Raw genomic sequence first — 18,291 nt, forward strand, 5'->3', positions numbered from 1 at the left:
ACTCTCGGTGTCAGGCCATGAGTGTCCCCGAGTGATGTGGGTCTCAGTCACCCACAGATCCCTCAGGGGCCACATCTGCGCTCACTGCCCACCCCACCTGTTCCTAGGACAGAAGGCCCGGGACCAAGTTGCTTTCCAGAGGCCCATGGAAGCAAATGTCATGGGTTCCAAAATATAAAAATGAAACTGCCAATTTGAAATTAATCAGGGTTTAAACATCTGTAAAATGGAACATCATAACTGCACTGATATTTAAATATACTTTCCATAAAAATTCATTATATTTGAAAATAACTTACAGGTGACATTTTTCTCACTTCACAATAATTTCTGCATGTGTTCAGGGTTACCAAGAAACAGCCAATTTTAAATTACGAACAAATGAGCCGCCAATGTCTAAATACTTTGAAAGGCCAAATTATAAAAATCTTTAAGTTTTTGTTTTTGTTTTTTTTTTTTTTACAACAAAAGTAATAACACTTCCTGTGGGATGTGGGGTGCGGGTACATCCTCTTGGGAGTGCCATGTCCTGGGGCTCTCTCCAGGTAGGCATGTGCAGTGGGCACCAAGGTCTTAAGAAGGCCCTCTTGGCTTCAGCCTAACATTTCAGAAGCTTCTGAGGGGCCAGACGTTTTGTCCTGTCCCTTCGCTGTATTTGGAAGCCAGAAGTCTGAATTCAAAGCCTGCCTTTCTCGACGCTATTACGGTGGTCACCAACCATCAAACTACACAAAAGACCTTACGATAACAAGCTACAGTTTCCTGTTCCACCCCTTCCCAACCCCACCCTACTGCCCAAATAGTTTTCTGTTATTAGTTCCTATGGCGGTTACCCTCTAGATAATATACTAATAACCTGATTTCCTGTTTTGCCACTGTCGGCCTGTATCGATCATTACCCCCCAAAATAGTTGAAAATGATGGGTAACTTGCACTAAACCCATTTCTCTTTCTTCTTTCCTTCCTTCTAATATTTGACTTTGGTTGCTTTTTTATTATTTGCACATTTAATCTCAAAATCTGGTTTCTTGGTTTATTTATTTATTTTTTAACGTTTATTTTTGAGAGAGAGAGAGAGCATGCACACACAAGTGGGGGAGGGGCAGGGAGAGAGGGAGACAGAGGATATGCAGCGGGCTCTGAAACTGAGAGCAGAGAGCCCCACGTGGGGATATGGGGCTCGAGATCAGGAGCCACGAGGTTGTGACCCGAGCCGAAGTTGGACGCTTAACTGACGGAGCCACCCAGGCGCCCTTCTTTTTTTTTTTTTTAATACATACCTAATTTACTGTCAAGTTAGCTAACATACAGTATATAGAGTGTACTCTTGCCTTTGGAGTAGATTCCCGTGATTCATCACTTACAAATAACACCCAGTGCTCATCCCAACAAGTTCCTTCCTCAATGCCCATCACCCATTTTCCCCGCCCCCCCAACTTCCCCACCCCACCTCTTGGTTTTTTTTAATTACTTTTTTTGAAGTTTTATTTTTTTGAGTAATCTCTGCACCCCACATGGGGCTCGAACTCACAACCCCGAGATCAAGAGTCACATCGTCTTCCGACTGAGCCAGCCAGCCCCTAGTTTCTTGTTTTCTAACACTCTGACAGCCTCTCTCAAAGCCCCTTGCCATCAGATGAGAGTACTGGAGGATGCCCCCTCCGCCCCTCCGCCCCTCAGACAAGCTTTTATTCTGACTTGCTTTATAGTCTGCCCAGCAACTACAACTAACCATATCGAGCTTCCTTCAAGATTACCAATAAATGTCATTTACATTATCTTGATGATATAAATACTATTTCCTACCAGCATCGGAAGGGCTCAATCTCACTTTGCTCTATGTAAAATGGGGGCAGCAGAGGATGTTCTAACACCACATAACACAAGGTGAAGACGATAAGAAATGTGAATGACAGAAGACTTTTAGTAAATAAAAGGCCTTCTTTTTCTATAATTATTCCATGACAAACAGCATGGAATGGTAATACGGGCTAATACCACTGGGGCTAAGAAAACTTTCTGAACCTCGATTTCTTCACCAGTAAAATGGGGAGGATATTACTACCACCTCACTCAGTGGCTATAAAGATTACTTGAAATCCAAGTGCTTTGTATTTAGTATGTCACTATCCCAAGTTTAAGAGATCGTGACCTCATTTCCGTCTTTCAGGGAGAGAAAACTGCAGTTCCCGCCTCCACACAGCAGGCTGTGGTTGGGAAAAATGCACAGCGCTCTCTAAAGGGCATTTAGGGGACAACTGGAAAATATGAATAGTGCCCATAGATTAAATACTTCTACTAAATCCAGTATCATTGGATATGATTATGGTACTGTGGTTATGTAGGAGAGTGCCCTTGTTCTTAGGAAATACATGCTGAAGTATTTAGGGGTTAAGTGTGACAATGTCAGCAAACTAGTTTCAAATGGCTCAGGAAATTTTATTAGAGAGAGACAGAGACAGAGATGGAGACAGCACAGTATAGCAAAATGTTGACAATCAGGGAATGCAGACATTAATTGTACTGATCTTTCACTTTCTCTACTGATTTGACATCTTTCAGAATAAAACCTTGTGGGGTGGGGAGAAACACTTTCAGTGTTGGAAAGCACCCTAAAGGTCTTTTGCCTATTCTGGGAATTAGGTGTAGGCCCTGACACTGTGGCTCCCACAGCCCCTCCCAGTGAGGTGGGGGCAGCTTTGCTGACATCTCAAAGCCCTCATAAAGCTGACCAACCCCGGAAGGTGATGGAGAGCTCCCAGGTTGGGGGGACCAACGGACAGCATTCCGTGGTGCAGAGGGTGGCCCGTGTAATCCAGCCCTCCTTCTGAAGCTTTGGGGAGGGAGAGCCAAGGGGCTGTCCAGAATTGCCCCAGAGGAGAGGCCAAGCAGACAGCTGCCCGCTTTGGGTCCTGGCCGAGGCTCCTTCACCGGGTGTCTCATCAGCTGTCTCTCTTTTGTTCAAAGGAAAGCAGGAGAGAACAGTTGGTATCTTTGCACTACCCAGAACCCAGACGCTCCTTCCAGTCAACTCAATTATCTGCACCAATGAACTGGGAAAAGAGGCACTGGTAATCGACTTTAAATTCTATGTTATACTTGCCATCTACAAAAAAAAAAAAAAAAAAAATTAGGTAACACCAAAAGAAAACCAATCAGTTCAGCAACAAACAATATAAAGCGAAAGATGGGGTCAGACACTCTCATTCCTTTATGCTATCAGGTTCCCATCTCTTCCTTGACGGCCCAGCTCTCAAGGTTTTAGGAGTAATCTACAAACTGGAAGGAAAAAAAAAAAAAGCTGCTTTGCCTAACTGATAATAGGTGATCTGCCTATGGATGATCTGTACCAGTAAACTCCTAACTGCAGTGCTACATTTCATTCTGGACATAATACATTCAAATGGAGATAAACTGTAGCTTGTTCTAAGGGTGATTAGTAGTATGATGAGGGGGGGGAGGGGATCTGGCATTAAGGGAGCTCACACACTGAAAGCCCCAGGGACTGGGTCAGGTCTTGCGTGGTCTCACTTGATCCACGCAATCACTCCCTGCCTCTATTTCCCAAACTTGCCAGATCATAGGCGTCACTGAAGGAGAGGAAGGAGGTTGAGATCGGGCAAGTTGGGGAACACTGTCTGACGAGTGAGGTACTTTCACTCAACTTTTCCTGGGGAGGAAACTGAGTCTCTAAGAGGTTCCCTGGCCAGCCTAAGGTCACACATATAGAGGTAATGATGTCACTGTGCATAACATGATTTCAACTGCTAACATCTGCTGCGTACTCATCATGTGCTAAGGACTTTACATGCAAAGTCAAGATTTGAACGCTGACTGGAAGTCTGGCTCATTTCATGATCTCCATTCTTGCGATTACCTCGTACATCTTCCCAGAACACGTCCAACGAAGAAGATCTGAAAAAACAGGGCAGCTGAGAGCAGAGAAGAAAAGATGGGGCAGGCACGTGGCAGCCGTTTCCAAATATTGAAAGGCTGTCACTGTACTTCTTTCGCACGCTGTATTTTGCACATCCCCTACTTTATTTGGGGATGCATTTTGGTGAGACCCATTCACCTTTGATATCTTTCCCCAGTGGATGGAAGTCATAGCCATGACAGATTAATATAAGAAGAAATTCTGAAAGACCAAGCTGGCCAAATACAGAATAAGATGACTGCAATACACCCACTGTTGTTGGGAGTCGCCCACCAAAGGTGTCCAAGCTGGATGACCCCTGGTGGGGATGTTTTAGGGGGGCCTGAGATATCTGAAAAAGAAAAGAATAGGGCTACATGACAGTTTAAGGTTCTTTCCAAGTTTGCAAGTTTAACTCTACAGAAGTTGACATTTATTCTATTTACAAACGGATTTTAAAATCAGGGGAGGGATGTAAAGTGGGTCAGTATTATTGTCCAGATGGGGAGGGAATTGCGTCACTGAAAGCTGTGACCAGTCAAGGGTTCCGGGAGTAAATCAGCTCAACCGCTGCGTAGTTATAACCCTCACTGTGCATCAGAATCGCTGAGGGCGCTTTACAAAATGACAGATACCAGAGCTACGATCCAAACCAAATGAAGCTGAATCTCTTGGGGTGGGCCCAGGAATCAGTGATTTTTAAAAGCTCCCCGGGTAAGGGGCACCTGGATGGCTCAGTCAGTTCAGTGTCTGACTCCTGATTTCGTCTCAGGTCATGATCTATCTCATGGTTTGTGAGTTCGAGCCCCACAGCTCTGTGTTGACAGTGCTGCTTGGGATTCTCTCTCTCTCTCTCTCTCTCTCTCTCAAAATAAAGAAATAAACTTAAATAAAAATAAATAAAAGCTCCCCAAGTGATTCTAACGTGCAGCCAAGATGGAGAACCACTGAACTGGAAGAAATGAAGCTCACACAGGATGATCCTGCTGTCCTCTGAGCCTCGTGATGACCAGGAATCAGTTCATCTCTACATTTGACACAAATGTCTCTGACACTGGACGGGGGCAGTTGTTGAGGGACTGTTTGTAAGTCTAGAAGATCTGAATCAAAGTCCCCCAGGATGTTCTCGTTGGAAGTCAAGGGAGGCCCTTTAACACTTCATTTAAAGTCTTAAAGTCCTGACTTTTCCAGTGATCACAAAGTCTTCACAAATTCATAGAGATAGAAGGTAGAATGGTGGTTGCCAGGAGCTGGGAGGAGTAGAGAATGGGGAGTTACTATTTACCAGGGTAGGTGTTTTTAGCTTGGGGGGGGATAAGAAACTTCTGGAGATCGATGGTGGTAGTGGTTACACAACAGTGTAACTTTGTACACTTCAAAGTACTGTGAACTGTACACTGAAAAGTAGTTAAAATGGTCAATTTTATGTTACATATATTTACCACAATAAAAAAAACTGTTTAATGTTTCAAGTAGAGCGACTGTAAGAAAAATATACTGAACATGCATTGACCCACCCAGCTGCAAACTGTTAGCACTTTGTCAAGTTTTCTTCAGGTTTTTTTTTTTTTAAATAAAAGAAGTAAAACTTTGCAAATTAAAACACAAAAAAAGCTTTCAGAGGGATTTATCCCAGGAATGTAAGGGTAATTCAACATAAGAAAAACAATCACTGTAATGTACCAGAACACATGATTATCTCAATTGGTGCAGGAAAAAGAATCTGACAAAACCCAACACCCTTTCATAATGAAAACACTTAGAAAACTGGGAATAGAAGGGAATTGCCTCAACACGATAAAGGGCATTTGTGAAAAAATCCCCAGCAAACATCACGCTCAATGGTGAAACACTGAGAGCTTTTTCTCTAAGATTAGCGACAAGACAAGGATGTCTGCTTTTACCATTGCTACTCAACATTGTATTCGAAGTTCTGGCCAGAGCAATTAGGGAAGAAAAAAAAAAAAGGCATCCAAATTGGAAATGGAGAAGTAGAACTATATTTATAGTTGATGTGATCTTACATATAGAAAATCCCAAAGAATCCACACCCACAAAAAGCTACCGGAGCTAATAAAGAAATCCAGTAAAGTTTCAAGAGTACAAGATCAACACACAAAAATCAGCTGTGGTTCAATACACCACCAGTGAACAATCTGAAGAGGAAATTAAGAAAACAATTCCATTCAGGAAAGCTTTCGGAGCATCTAAGGACTGGACATTAAAAGAGTCTCCCAGTCCTTTGAAGTGGAAACATTTTGTTATTAATGGTCAGGGTGGAGGCACATGCATCAGCACCTTTAACTTTTCACGCATATTAGTGCATCTCATATTAAAATTAAGTAGAGCACAAAGGTTGACGGGGACGGTCGCATGGACTGCACAGGACGTGTGGAGGAAGCGGAACTACACGCACAGGCACTTCAGAAAGGCCCGAGTCTTGGCCATCCTGCCTCCCTTCACGTCTCAAGAGTCACAGGAAGTAAGGAAGTAAAATCCCAGGCTCCTCAGAGGAAATCAGGCCTGAGTCAGCCTTCCTGGGAGGTTGGGGGAACAGATTAGGCCCAGCAAACTGTTTACTGAGGAGGGTGTTTTTCACTTGAAAAGTTGGTGGGTTTGGGTTTTTTGGGTTTTTTTTTTTTAAGTGGAAGAAGGAACTAGAAAGTGTTTTTAATTATTGTTTTGTGACTAGGGGCCAGAAAGATGAAGGGTTTGCCAAGTATTGCCACATTCTTATTTCTCCATGTTCCAGAGACTCTAAGAGCTGGTGGTTGGTTTCCATCACTGAGATAGGTCTCCTAACCTCTTGTTTCTGTTCCTCTCTCACGGACAGCTAACTAACATGTGCTGGGATCTGTGGATGGACATACTAGGCCGAGAAAAACCTTGAGTGCAAGGAGGTGATTTGCTGAAAGGTAATGAGTCCTAGACTGGTGGCCAGAAGACCTGCCTGCTGTCTAGGCTGGCCTCTAAAGCACCCTAGCTGTGTGGCTTTGAGTCCATTGCCCTCTGGATCTTGTCCATAAAAGGGGAGGAGGGCAGGGCAGGGGTTGGGAGGGGAAAAGATCCTTTTGACTTTGACATTCTAGTTTTTCTAAAGGCCAAACCCATTAAGAATTCAAAAGAACTGTAAAAGAAAAGGGAAGTGACATTGATAGAAAATAAAGATGGGAAGAGAGACAAATTGTAAAGAATGGACAAAAGATTTTTCTACTCCAGGCCCCTCTTTTCTACTTGACCAAAGCTCAGCGAAGCCAGAGGTTCACGTGGACTCAGGAGGGGAGCAGATTTGGCAAGGAAGGAAAAACAGCATTCCTGTTTTCAGTTTCCCAGGGCCAGGGCTCCCCAAGTAGACTCACAAAAGGCCCAAATGCTTAAAGCTTGCCCACCTGTGGGCAAGTCAACCTTATTATGGACCGTGTTTTGAGAGGGAAAAAGTGGAGTGGAGGCAAATCAAACAACTCTCAAAAAATGAATAAAAGGGCATTGGATTTGGATGGGAGGCCCCTGGGTGTTCGTTAGATTTTTTTCCAAATGTATTATCTGGCAAACGTTTATAAAGTGCCTACTATGTGCTGGGTGCTCAGACAGGATATCTGGCTAGATAGCATTCATCGGGAGATAAGACATGTGCACAAATCCCAAATGTCTAAAACACAAATGGAGGGGCACCTGGGTGGCTCGGTTGGTTGCGCATCAGACTTGGGCTCAGGTCATGATCTCGCAGTTTGCGAGTTCGAGCCCCGAATCCAGCTCTGTGCTGACAGCTCAGAGCCTGAAGCCTGCTTCAGATTCTGTGCTTCCCTCTCTCTGCCCTTCCCTTGTTCACTCTCTGTCTCTCTCAGTCTCTCAAAAATGAATAAACGTTAAGAAAAACATTAAAAAAAAAAAAAAGTAAAACACAAAGTGAAACCTGCCACAACGGAGTTCAGATAAATTTCTGGAGTTCAGAGTAGGGGCTGCTCCCCCTTAACCTAGGAAGTTTAGGAAACAGACCCTAGAGGCTGAAGCACAGACCCAAAAGCCTTGTTTATTTTTCCAGGAGTAGCAATTATCCCCAGTTCCATTTTAAAGAAGTGAAAACCAAAACAGAAAGGCAAATTATTTGCTCTCTGACCATCCAGCTTGTTAGCAACACAGGATGATATAGAACTACAAACTGATAACTTCCCCCAGAAATTAACGGTGAAAGCATGCACCACTAAGATGACATAAAGTTCTTTTTAGGGGAGGCAACCCATAGCCATAGTCTCCTTTCCCAGCTTAATTCCAAAGATACACCAACCAAAATTCAAAGCAGGATAAAAAAATTCATAAGCAGGCTGGAGTCACATGTATTTTGGGTCTGAAGGGAGCCAAGGTCTCTGAAGTGGCAGCTCCGCCTACTTGGGGAGGGGTTCTTTGTGTGAAGTCCAGCTGCCCCATTACAAGTGAGTTGTAGGGGACACCATGCATCCGGAACAAGGCAGATGAAAGATGAAAACCTAGGCAAGCCCTCTGCTTTTGCAGAAGGAACGTGGCCGCAGGCTTTTCAGCATTGAATTTGAACAAGCCAATGGTATCCCAATCATCGAAACAGGAAGCCAGATAAACAGCATGTTATCAAGGGGGGATCCGGGCGCTTCCCTTAAGCCGGCGCCAGCTGCGCCCTGTGGCTGTCCTAACAAAGTCCCATTGACTCACCAGCTGATTTTCCCGTGTTGGGCTCCGGGGGACAAGAAACCCTCTCTGCTGAGTGGACTTCACCCCTGCACACCGCCCCCACCACTCACCACTCACGCCCTCCCCTGATCCTGTCTCCCCTCTCTGCCCTCTGCAGACTTGGCTGATTCTTTATCCTAGGACCAGGTTATATTGGGTGAGGATAGAGGGACCACAAGAGCCCAAGCGCCCGAGAGCCCTCAGGTGAGCTCCTGGTGTTCACTCAACCTTCCTTTCTCCTCCCTCCCGTCTCCCCCAGGGAACACTTCCACTGGGCTGGCGCCAAAGAGGACAGCCTCCGGGAGTGTGGCCGGCCGACGCTTCGCAGCACAACCTGGGCACCCAGTGAACATTTTCTGGAACAGCCCGGCAAGGTCACCTGCTCCAGCTGCTCTGCTCGCTCCGCTGGGATGGGAGAAAACACGGGTACGGGTGTGTGTGTGTGTGTGTGTGTGTGTGTGTGTGTGTGTGTAATAACGTAGCACTTGGTGTCTTTGGTTATAGGATCTCAACACACTTTACACTGCAGGTATTTCACAGAAAGGGAAACTGAGGCTCCGAAAGGCTGACGCTGGTAGCCCCTAGTGAGTCAAGTCCTGGAGCAGACGCGCGGTCCCCCAGGGACGCCTCGGCACACACCCTCCCGGGAAGCCGCCAGCGCCTCCGTTGTTATTCCAGCGCCTCTCTCGAGCCCAGCCCGCAGCCTCCCCGGGGCACCAGGCTCACCTCCCCCCGGGGATCTGTCCCGGCCCGGCAAAGTGGGAAGCGACGGTCGCCGCGCGCAGCCCGGTCCCCGCCCCCGCGACGACCCCGCGCGGGCCACTCACCGGCGCGCCTGCCCTCCCCGGCTCCAGCTCCGGGTCCCGGTCCGCGCCGCCGCCGCGCAGAGCCGCGCATCCCCAGCGCAGCGCGGGGCCGGGCGCGCTCTCCTCGCGATAAGAAAGTTTCTCCGGGGTCCCCGGGCCGGGTCCGGCCCTGGCTCGGGGGTCGGCGTCCGCCGCGCGCTCCAGCCGCGCGCTCACACTAGGGCCGCCGCCGGCCCCGGCCCCACAATGAGCGGGGAGGCGGCATCCTGAACAAAGTGCGTCCCCCGGGGCCGGGCTGCCGGGGGCGGAGCCTCGTGACCCGCTGCCCCAGGCACACGCCGGCTGCCTCCGACGCGGGCCCGGGGAGGGGGTGCCCGGCGACCGGGGGGGGGGGGGGGGCGGGCAGCAGGGCAGGCTGTGTTTCTGGTCGCCCTCGTCTTCCTCCCCCCGCACTGTGCCAGTTTAACCCGCAGAGGGGCGGAGGCATGGGTCCCTTCCAGACTTTGTCATTGGAAAGCTATTCCCGTAACCCTTTCCTGCCTTCGCCTTCCCGTCCCGCCTCCCCAGCCGCAGAAAGGCGGCTGCTTGGTAGCTAGGCTGGGGCCGCGAGCTGGCAGGGCAGGAAGCCTTCGCACAATTGAGCCTTTCCTTTGCCCGGGGACCCGCCACCCCTCCCCAGCAAGTCCTCGGGCTGCAGTTAGTTCGGTCGGTTCACTGAAAGGGGGCAGATGAATCCGCCAGCCTCCTCAACCCGCTTCTGACTCCGCCCACCCTTCCTTCCTCTCTACCCCTATCTGAGTTGGATCTCGGGTGCAGAGGAGAGGGGAGGCCCCAGAAGTGCCCGGCAAATAGTAGGTGCTCAGTAAAATAACGTGACTTCTTCCCACGTTGTCTACTTTGCCGCTGCCCCTCCTCCTTCTAGGGCCCATGGAAGTGGGGGGAGGGGGCAGAAGACGAGAAAGAAAATGACAAGACCCGAAGAGCGTTCTCGGCCAGAACCTCGGCAACCTCTCCGCAGTGCAAGGATTCCACCCCCCATCCCTCATACCCCCACCCCCACCCCCACCCTCACCCCCGCTTCCGGGCCTGAGGGCTTCCAGACTCTGCAGGAAGAGGGCAGAAGGAAATCAGGTGGCCTCTGCCTCTGGAGCAAGCTTTGAGCTCTGTGGGTGAAAGGGAGTAACTGTGGCCAAGGACCCAGCCGATTGGGATCAGAGATTTCACCAGCTCTAGCCATCATGAGGACTGATTGATTTCCGGGGTCTTGAGGGGCTGAAGGATAGAAAGCAGAAAGGTCAACTCCCTGGGAGGTCTCTGAAGTATCAACCAGTAGGAAGCTGAGCAGGGTCAGGATGAGAACCCTTGAGTTTTGCCAGGGGCCCTTTCCAGCCAAGCAGGCCGCAGTGCATGTGGACATAAGGGAGGATGAAGGCGCACTAGACAGTGAACTAGCAGTGACATTGAAGTTCCCATCCGATCAGGGGGAAGGATTTTGACATGAAAGGAATGAATTGTCTTTTGCGGTGGGGAGGGGGCTGTCTCTGAGGGGCACCTGAGATGAGGGTGTCATGGCTAAAAGTATGGGCTCCTAAGGCAGACTGGGCTCAAATCCTGGAGCTACTACTTACTAGCCGTGGGAATTTGAACGAATTCTTGAACCTCTGAGCGCCCCGATTTCGTCGTCTGTAAATGGGATAATAATTGTCACTATCTCATAAGATTGTTGGGAGGATTAAGTGCGATAAACACGGGTGGCCCGCTTAGAAGAGTGCGGGATGTCACTCACCATGCATTATTGAGTCTGAGTCCTACAACCTTGCATCCATTTGACATTCAACGATGTGCTACCTGGAATTCTTCCTTTCTTTGCGCAGTCCCCTCTGCCTGCAAAGGGGAGCCTGGTGCTTTAAGAAGCAGCACTGTCTCTGGGGCGCCTGGGTCATGATCTCACTCCTGGGTTCGAGCCCTGTGTGGGGCTCTGTGCTAACAGCCCAGAGCCTGGAGCCTGCTTAGGATTCTGTGTCTCCCTCTCTCGCTCTCTCTGCCCTTTCTCTCTGCTCCTGCTCTATGTCTCTATCTCTCAAAAATTAATAAGTTAAAAAAAATCATTTAAAAAAATAAGAAGCACTGTCCCTTCTTGAGGGCTCATAGGGTGGATTGGCTGAGGTCCTTGGCCCTCCTAGGCCCAGGGACCAAGATTACACAATAGTCATACAAACCAGTATCAGAGACTGAATTGCCCCTGACCCATCCTGAGGTGAGACACAGGGGCCCTCACCCACATGGGTAATGCTGGAATGATGCTGTTCCTTTGGCACTACCCAGAAAGATAAAGAGGGTCAAAGCCATGATTTGTAAGAGTTTAATTTCTTCCACTGGTGCATATGATTAATAGCTCCCCACCCCCATTTGTGGATGGCTGATCCTACAAGTCCTCTCTGACCCTGCTCCAAATGTCCCAATCATAAACCTCCAGCAGATAAACATAATAGCATGTGGACAGGTTGGAAGGCAGAGAACAAACAGGCCAGTCTGGTTGGGGTGACGGGCAGTGGATGTGAAGGCTCCTGGGAGAGAAGGTGGCCAGGACAGAGCAAGAGAGAAGCCAGAAGCAACTCTGGACAAAGCGCTGTTGGGGTGTAAGCAGAGTCCCCGCCCATCCCGCAAGTGGCTTCTGCCAAGCGTCTACTCTGTGAGTGATTTTCCTCTGAACACAGTGATGACTCAGTTGCTCTGAATCAAGCAAATGGATTTTCCTTAAATATGAAAATCAATAAGAAGTAAAGGCAAGGGCCTGGTTGTGGGGAGTGGAGGGTGGAGACAACAACAGGGGTGCTGGGGAGTGAAAGGGTTGGTAATTGAAGAAGATGCAGGCTCACTGCTGGGGATCCTTGCTCAGCAAGTGTTCCCCTTCCCCCCTACTGGCTCATGAAGAAAGTGGCCTCCAGGCCCTGCTGACCTTATTGAGACTTCTTAAAACCCAACAACTCCCTTTGCCCCGACTCCTTGCACAGCTTAGACTCAATCCTGCTTCAGGGCAGAAGATTGTTAACAAGAGGATTAATGTCAATGTGACAAATGGGTTTTAAAAAACCAGCCCAGGAGCCTGTTGTCACCCTTATGGAGTCTCAGACCTGGCTTGAGTTGAGATGAGGGCTTTGGGAGCCTCAGGAAGCACATAGCAAGTGACATTTCCAGGTCCAGCCTGATTTCTTTGGGGGCTCTGCCTGTTTTCCTGGAACACTGAGGTCTATGGACCAATGCTCATTTGTTTCACCACTAGGGTTATCTGATGGGGGACCTCGGGGATTTGAACAGAGTCAGAGCTCTCACGTTCCATGTGACCCACGGAGGAACTGCCTTTACCTCTGGGCTCTCTTGTTCAGGGTTTCCAGAGAAGTTTGTAAGGCCCTTGGTGGGAATATGAAGACAGCACATTGCTTTATTTTCTTGGCCATTTAGTAAATGCCATTAGAGCTTCTGAGGTGGAGTCCGAGGGAGTCTCTGACTTCCTCCTCCTCAGCACAGTGGAAAAACACTGGGCATGGTATCAGGAGACCTGAGTCCGTGCTTTGGTTCAGCGGCTTGCTGAAGGGCGTCACCTCCATGTGCTCATCACTAAAAAGGGGTGTTGACACCCAGGGGACAACAATCATCACCCACCAAGGCTTAGGTGAGTAGTCAGTGAGATAATGGAAGAGAAAGTGGCTATAAAATGCTGTGCAAATATAAGCAGAAGTGTGATAATCAGACGGAAAGCATCAGCCCACATCCCCAGCCCATCCTCTTCCCCACCCCAGTCACATGCCCTCTGGTTATGGGCTCAGGGCTTGAAAACTCATTTTTAAGTGGTAGAGAGCTGACTGTCCACTAATAACCCTTGCCCTTTCTAGCTTGATTCATTAACCCGTGAGGGGCTGCATGACGGTGAGATGGGGTGGAGTGTGGACAAAGCAGTTGTCCCCGTCTGTGGCCACTCAGGCCTCATGACTGGCCTCAGGACCCCCTTTAAGAAGGGCGCTCTGTGTTGATTGTTTGAGCTGAGGAGGACCTGGGAGAAACAGTCTGTGGGAAAAGCTGGCACAGTAATGAATGTTTTACGAGACAGAGCGAGTCACTGCCTTATCGGGAAGATGCTGCTTCTCCCTTTCTTTGTTACCAGGAAGTGAGATGTACTGAAATTCATCACAGTGTTTTTCCAAAGATGGCTTTTCAAAAGAAGTGTCTCTTTAAGGGGCCAGGAGGACAGAGAAGGGGTTGGCAAGGAGAAGCAGTCCCCTTTAAGAAGGCTGGCTCTGGCTGTAGCAATCCTGGAGCCGGTAACAGTCCATACCTTCTGTAGCACTTGGCTGCAATTCCAAGCACTTCATATACATTAATCCATTTAATCCTCACAACAACCGCTTGAAATAGGCACCATTTTTGTTTGTATTTTATAGGTGAAGCAAGTGAGGTCAATATCGTGCGTGGGTCTTACAGCTCGTAAGTGCCAGAGCCATGGTCTGAACTGGCAGCCGGGCTCCTGAGTCCATGGTTTCAAGTGCTCTGTATCTGCAGAGAAAGGGAGTCTCTGGGTGGTAGTGTGGGGTAGCAGCGAAGGGCTCCATCATTTACTAGCCTCAGTACATTTCCTCCTCTCTTTCTTCCTTCCTTCCTTCCTTCCTTTCTTCCTTTCTAACAGCTTTTTTGAGGTATAATGATTGTGAAGTTCACCCATTGTAAGTGTACAATTGTATGATTTCTAGTAAATCGATAGACTTGTGCAGCCATCACTACAACCAAGTTCTAGAACGTTCCCATCACCCCCAAACTTTCCTCTTTCAGTATGTGTTTTTTTTCTTCATTTTTTTTTTTCAGTATATGTTTTAATCTGAGTCCCAACTCCCTCATCTGTAAAATGTAAAAAAAGTGCCTGCCTCATAGGCTTGTTACCAGCACTAAATGAGCTTGCAAATAGTGTATGGTAAATGCCCAAGCAATGTTGTTTACCATATAGTCTCTTAGAGTCATTTTTTTTTTTTCTTAGAGTCATTTAAATACAGACTTTCAGAACTGGGAGTGGTCTTAAAGACTATCTAATCCCACCCTCTCCTTTAAGAGATAAAGAAGCTAAGGTGCCAACTTGTTAAGCAACTTGCCCATTGAGAACACACAGCCAATTTAGTGGCACGGCTGGCACTGAAACCGGTCTCTTGGTTGATAGCTCAGTGCTCTCTTATCTCTGGAGAGACTTTCTACCCAAGGCACAAGGATGTCATTGTCTGGCCCCCCTGCTGTTTTGTGGGTGCCCCCAGAACAATGCCAATTGGCAGACACACACCCTGGGGGTTTGCTTGTGTGAGAGCTGGAATGCCCAGCATGCTGGCCTTGGAACAGAGAATGCAGCTGGGGAAGGCTGGGTGCAGAATCGAGGGACAAGAGCCAATGTGGAGGCTGAGGCAGGAATGTCCATTTTCAAAACAGGGGATGCAATGACTCAAGGCATCTAGGAGACAGCCAGTCTCTGTAGAGCCCATTTTTGTTTGTATTTTATAGGTGAAGCAAGTGAGGTCAATATTGTGCGTGGGTCTTATAGCTCGTAAGTGCCTCAAGGGACCACCCATGCCTAGAGCCCATGGGTAGGCCAACCTCATGGGCATGTGACTTGTGCAGTTACACAGGACCCCAGGCTTAGAAGGACCCCCTGTTTGGTTTAATGCTTTCCTATTGCAATGTTTAAATTTTTATTATTTATTTATTTATTTATTTATTTATTTATGTTTATTTATTTTGAGAGAGAGAGAGAGAGAGAGGGCACACGAGTGGGGGAGAAGCAGAAAGAGAGGGAGGGAGCAAGAGAGAATCCCAAGTAGCGCTCAAACCCACAAATCGAACCATGAGCTCATGACCTGAACCAAAATCAAGAGTCAGACGCTCAACTGACTGAGCCACCCAGGCGCCCCTCTCAATAATTTTTTTAAATACAGGAGCCCACGTTTTTATTTTGCATTGGACTCTGGAAATTATGTAGCCGGTTTTACGCATTGGACAAGGAACAGAGCCTAAGCTAGACTCTTTTTATTTTTAAGTTTTATTTTTTATTTTTTTTAGAAAACTCTACCCCCAACATGCGGCTTGAACTCATGACCCTGAGATCAGGAGTCTCATGCTCTACCAAATGAGCCAGCCAGGCACACCCCAAGCTAGATTCTTAAGGCCTCAGTAAAGAATGGTATGTCTTCACCCAGAACTTATATACAAACTATGTAAGGTATACAGCATAGTCCTAGAATCTTCATACTGAGTATTAAGAGAAATAGAAGTTGCAAAATAATTTGCATAATATGATCTACGTCAAGAGATGCCTCACAAAACTATATATTTCTATGTGTACATAAACCTGTATGCAAATACACTTTTTTTTGGTAAGTCTGGAAAGACACTCTAAACTGATGTCAATGGTTACTTCTGGGAGAGTCATCAGGGGAGTCATTAATTTTTTCTGTATGCTTGAATTGCTGTGGTTATTCTTACAAGGAACATGCATCCATGGATGACTTATACAATGACAAATAAAATGGTAAGGTATTGGGGCACCTGGATGGCTCACTCGGTTAAGCATCCGACTTCGACTCAGGTCATGATCTCGCTGTTTGTGAGTTCGAGCCCCGCGTCGGGCTCTGTGCTGACAACTCAGAGCCTGGGGCCTGTTTTGGATTCTGTGTCTCCCTCTCTCTCTGACCCTCCCCCGTTCATGCTCTGTCTCTCCCAGTCTCAAAAATAAATAAACGTTAAAAAAAAGAAATGGTAAGGTATTCCTAATATATTCTGTGAACATTTTCTTCTATCAATAAATATTCTTTAAAAAAAATTTCTTTTAGTGTTTACTTATTTTTGAGAGATAGAGAGAGAGAGCACGTGCGAGCAGGGAAGGGGCAGAGAGAAAGGGAGACACAGAATCTGAAACAGGCTCCAGGCTCTGAGCTGTCAGCGCAGAGTCCGATGCGGGGCTTGAACTCACAACCCATGAGATCATGACCTGAGCCGAAGTCAGACAACCAACCAACTGAGCCACCCAGGCGCCCCGTGTCAATAAATCTTCTTAAAATACTAAGAAAATAAGTGTCTTGAGAGGGGAAAAAACGGTGTGGAGTTGGACCACTGAAAAGTGGTAGATAGAGGCGAAAGGTTTTCAGGCCCATGATAGGGCTTGAGGGGGAGCAGGGCTAGACCAAGAGAAGGGAATTAGGTGTGAGAAGCCATTGACAAGAGCGTGGGAGCTGTGGCATCCACTTGGGTGGCAGTGGGGTGACTGGAGGTGTTGGACGGCTGTGAGTTGTCAAACAAACCTGGCGATTGAGGTTGTAGAGGTGACTTTGGCTGCACTAAGCAGAAATGGATGAGTTGGGGATAGGCAGGGATTCCCCTACATAGGGAAGAGGGATGAGGCCTGATGCGGGATTCCCCATGAACTGGGAGGTTTCAGGCAGTGTGTACAATGGACAGAGTACAAGCTTTGGAGTGAGGGCTGCAATCGAGTGTCAGATTCACTGTATTCTCTGTGACCATAACCTTGGTTTCTTTCTATGAAACGGAAATGATCCTGACAATATATACCTGGCAGGGTTTGGGGTAGGATTTGATGAGGTGATGTAGGTAAAGCATTGGACCCAGTGCCTGACACAGACCCAGAGCCCCCAAATGTGCCCCTTTCCCTTTAATTGATTCTGTGGTTTGAGGAACTAAAATGGCAAGAAATCATCTGCATATATAAAGAGCCACTCTTTCAAGTCCGTCCCTCCCAGTTTTCTGGGAGAGCCACTGCAGGCCAGGATCCTGAGCTCCAGCCTGCAAATGCCTGAGCTGAGCCAGCCTGGAAGGGAGAGGAGCTAGCTGCAAGCCAAGACACTGGGCAGCAAGACAAAGGAGGAGGGCTCAGGGCTCTGACTCTCAAGCTGCTGGGACGAGCTGCGCTGACTTTGGGGCAACCTGGCAAGGGGTCCTACTCTGGGATCTCGAGAAAATTAGTGCTCTGTGAACGCTCACCCCAGTCTCCCCACATTTCTCTCAGCCCTGGTCCTTTCTGCACATCCCCCTCAGCTCTGGGGAGTGTGGGAAGGAATGACTGACGGGCCCTGCTGGTGCAGCCCTCCCCCATCTGTACAGATGTGCCCAGCAGCAGCTGTACCATGCAGGCTACACCTGTTGCCTAGATCAGCTGCTGTAACTCTACTCCTGGGATAGCAGGCCAGGTGCCCAGGCTTTGCAGACGTCCTCCTTTTGGCAGGTGGAAAGGGATGGCTTCTGCCTGTCACAACAGCTCATGGAGGCTGCCTGGAAGGTGCTGGGTCCCTGAGAATCTCAGCTACAGACTGGAACCCCTTCCAGCCCAGAGTTCTGTATACCTGTCCCATAGGCCCCCGTTGGTTCTCTGGCTGCTTCCACCCCTACCACTTAGGGGTGGGGGAGACCAAGGAGCAAGGAGGGAGACAGACACCTCCAGTGGGATCCCTTTAGCTATCCTGGCAGCGGAACAGCAATGTGAACCAGAGGAGTCAAATTGAACTAGAGCTGGGGAGTAGACTTGCAGTGGGGCCAAGGATTAGGAAGAGTCTGAAAACGAGAGCAGAACTTGCTCTTGTGTGGCTTGGGCCGCTCAGACATTTGTTCTGGAGACGGCTGCCCTGGGAGACTTCCAGTCCAAACTGAGCATGCGTGGAGGCGTGGCCTGGGCAGGCATCGTAGGAGCCGCGCACAAACTTTCCTCTAAGCCGTGGGAGAGCTCGTGGAGCGCCTGGGTGCGGAGCAAATCCAGACGCCCCAGGAATCTGAGAAAATTTCAACAAGGCAGACCCGAGCCACACGTCCTCTGACATCCAGACCTACAGA

General features: G+C 48.3%; 1 protein-coding gene and 1 long non-coding RNA gene across 4 annotated transcripts in view; one reads left to right on the forward strand and one right to left on the reverse strand.

Moving 5' to 3' along the window:
• Nucleotides 1-9,783, reverse strand: part of NAV1 (neuron navigator 1) — a 247,991-nt gene extending 238,208 nt beyond the window's left edge. For both annotated transcript variants that reach the window (XM_086694515.1, XM_086694516.1), the window contains exon 1: nt 9,445-9,783. The gene's annotated coding sequence lies outside the window, so the exon portion shown is untranslated. The remainder of the gene's footprint in view (nt 1-9,444) is intronic.
• On the forward strand, nt 8,344-13,299 carry LOC147572541 (uncharacterized). 2 transcript variants are annotated; one of them, XR_015246347.1, is made up of 3 exons: nt 8,344-8,474; nt 8,877-9,043; nt 9,147-13,299. It is a non-coding gene; the product is annotated as an uncharacterized LOC147572541 (long non-coding RNA). The 2 variants fall into 2 exon arrangements; XR_015246346.1 differs by having other exon boundaries at nt 8,349-8,774.
• Nucleotides 13,300-18,291: the final 4,992 nt, after the last annotated feature.

Source organism: Puma concolor, chromosome E4, assembly GCF_028749965.1.
Source record: "Puma concolor isolate L17-30 chromosome E4, mPumCon1.1.hap2, whole genome shotgun sequence".
NCBI lineage: Eukaryota > Metazoa > Chordata > Mammalia > Carnivora > Felidae > Puma > Puma concolor.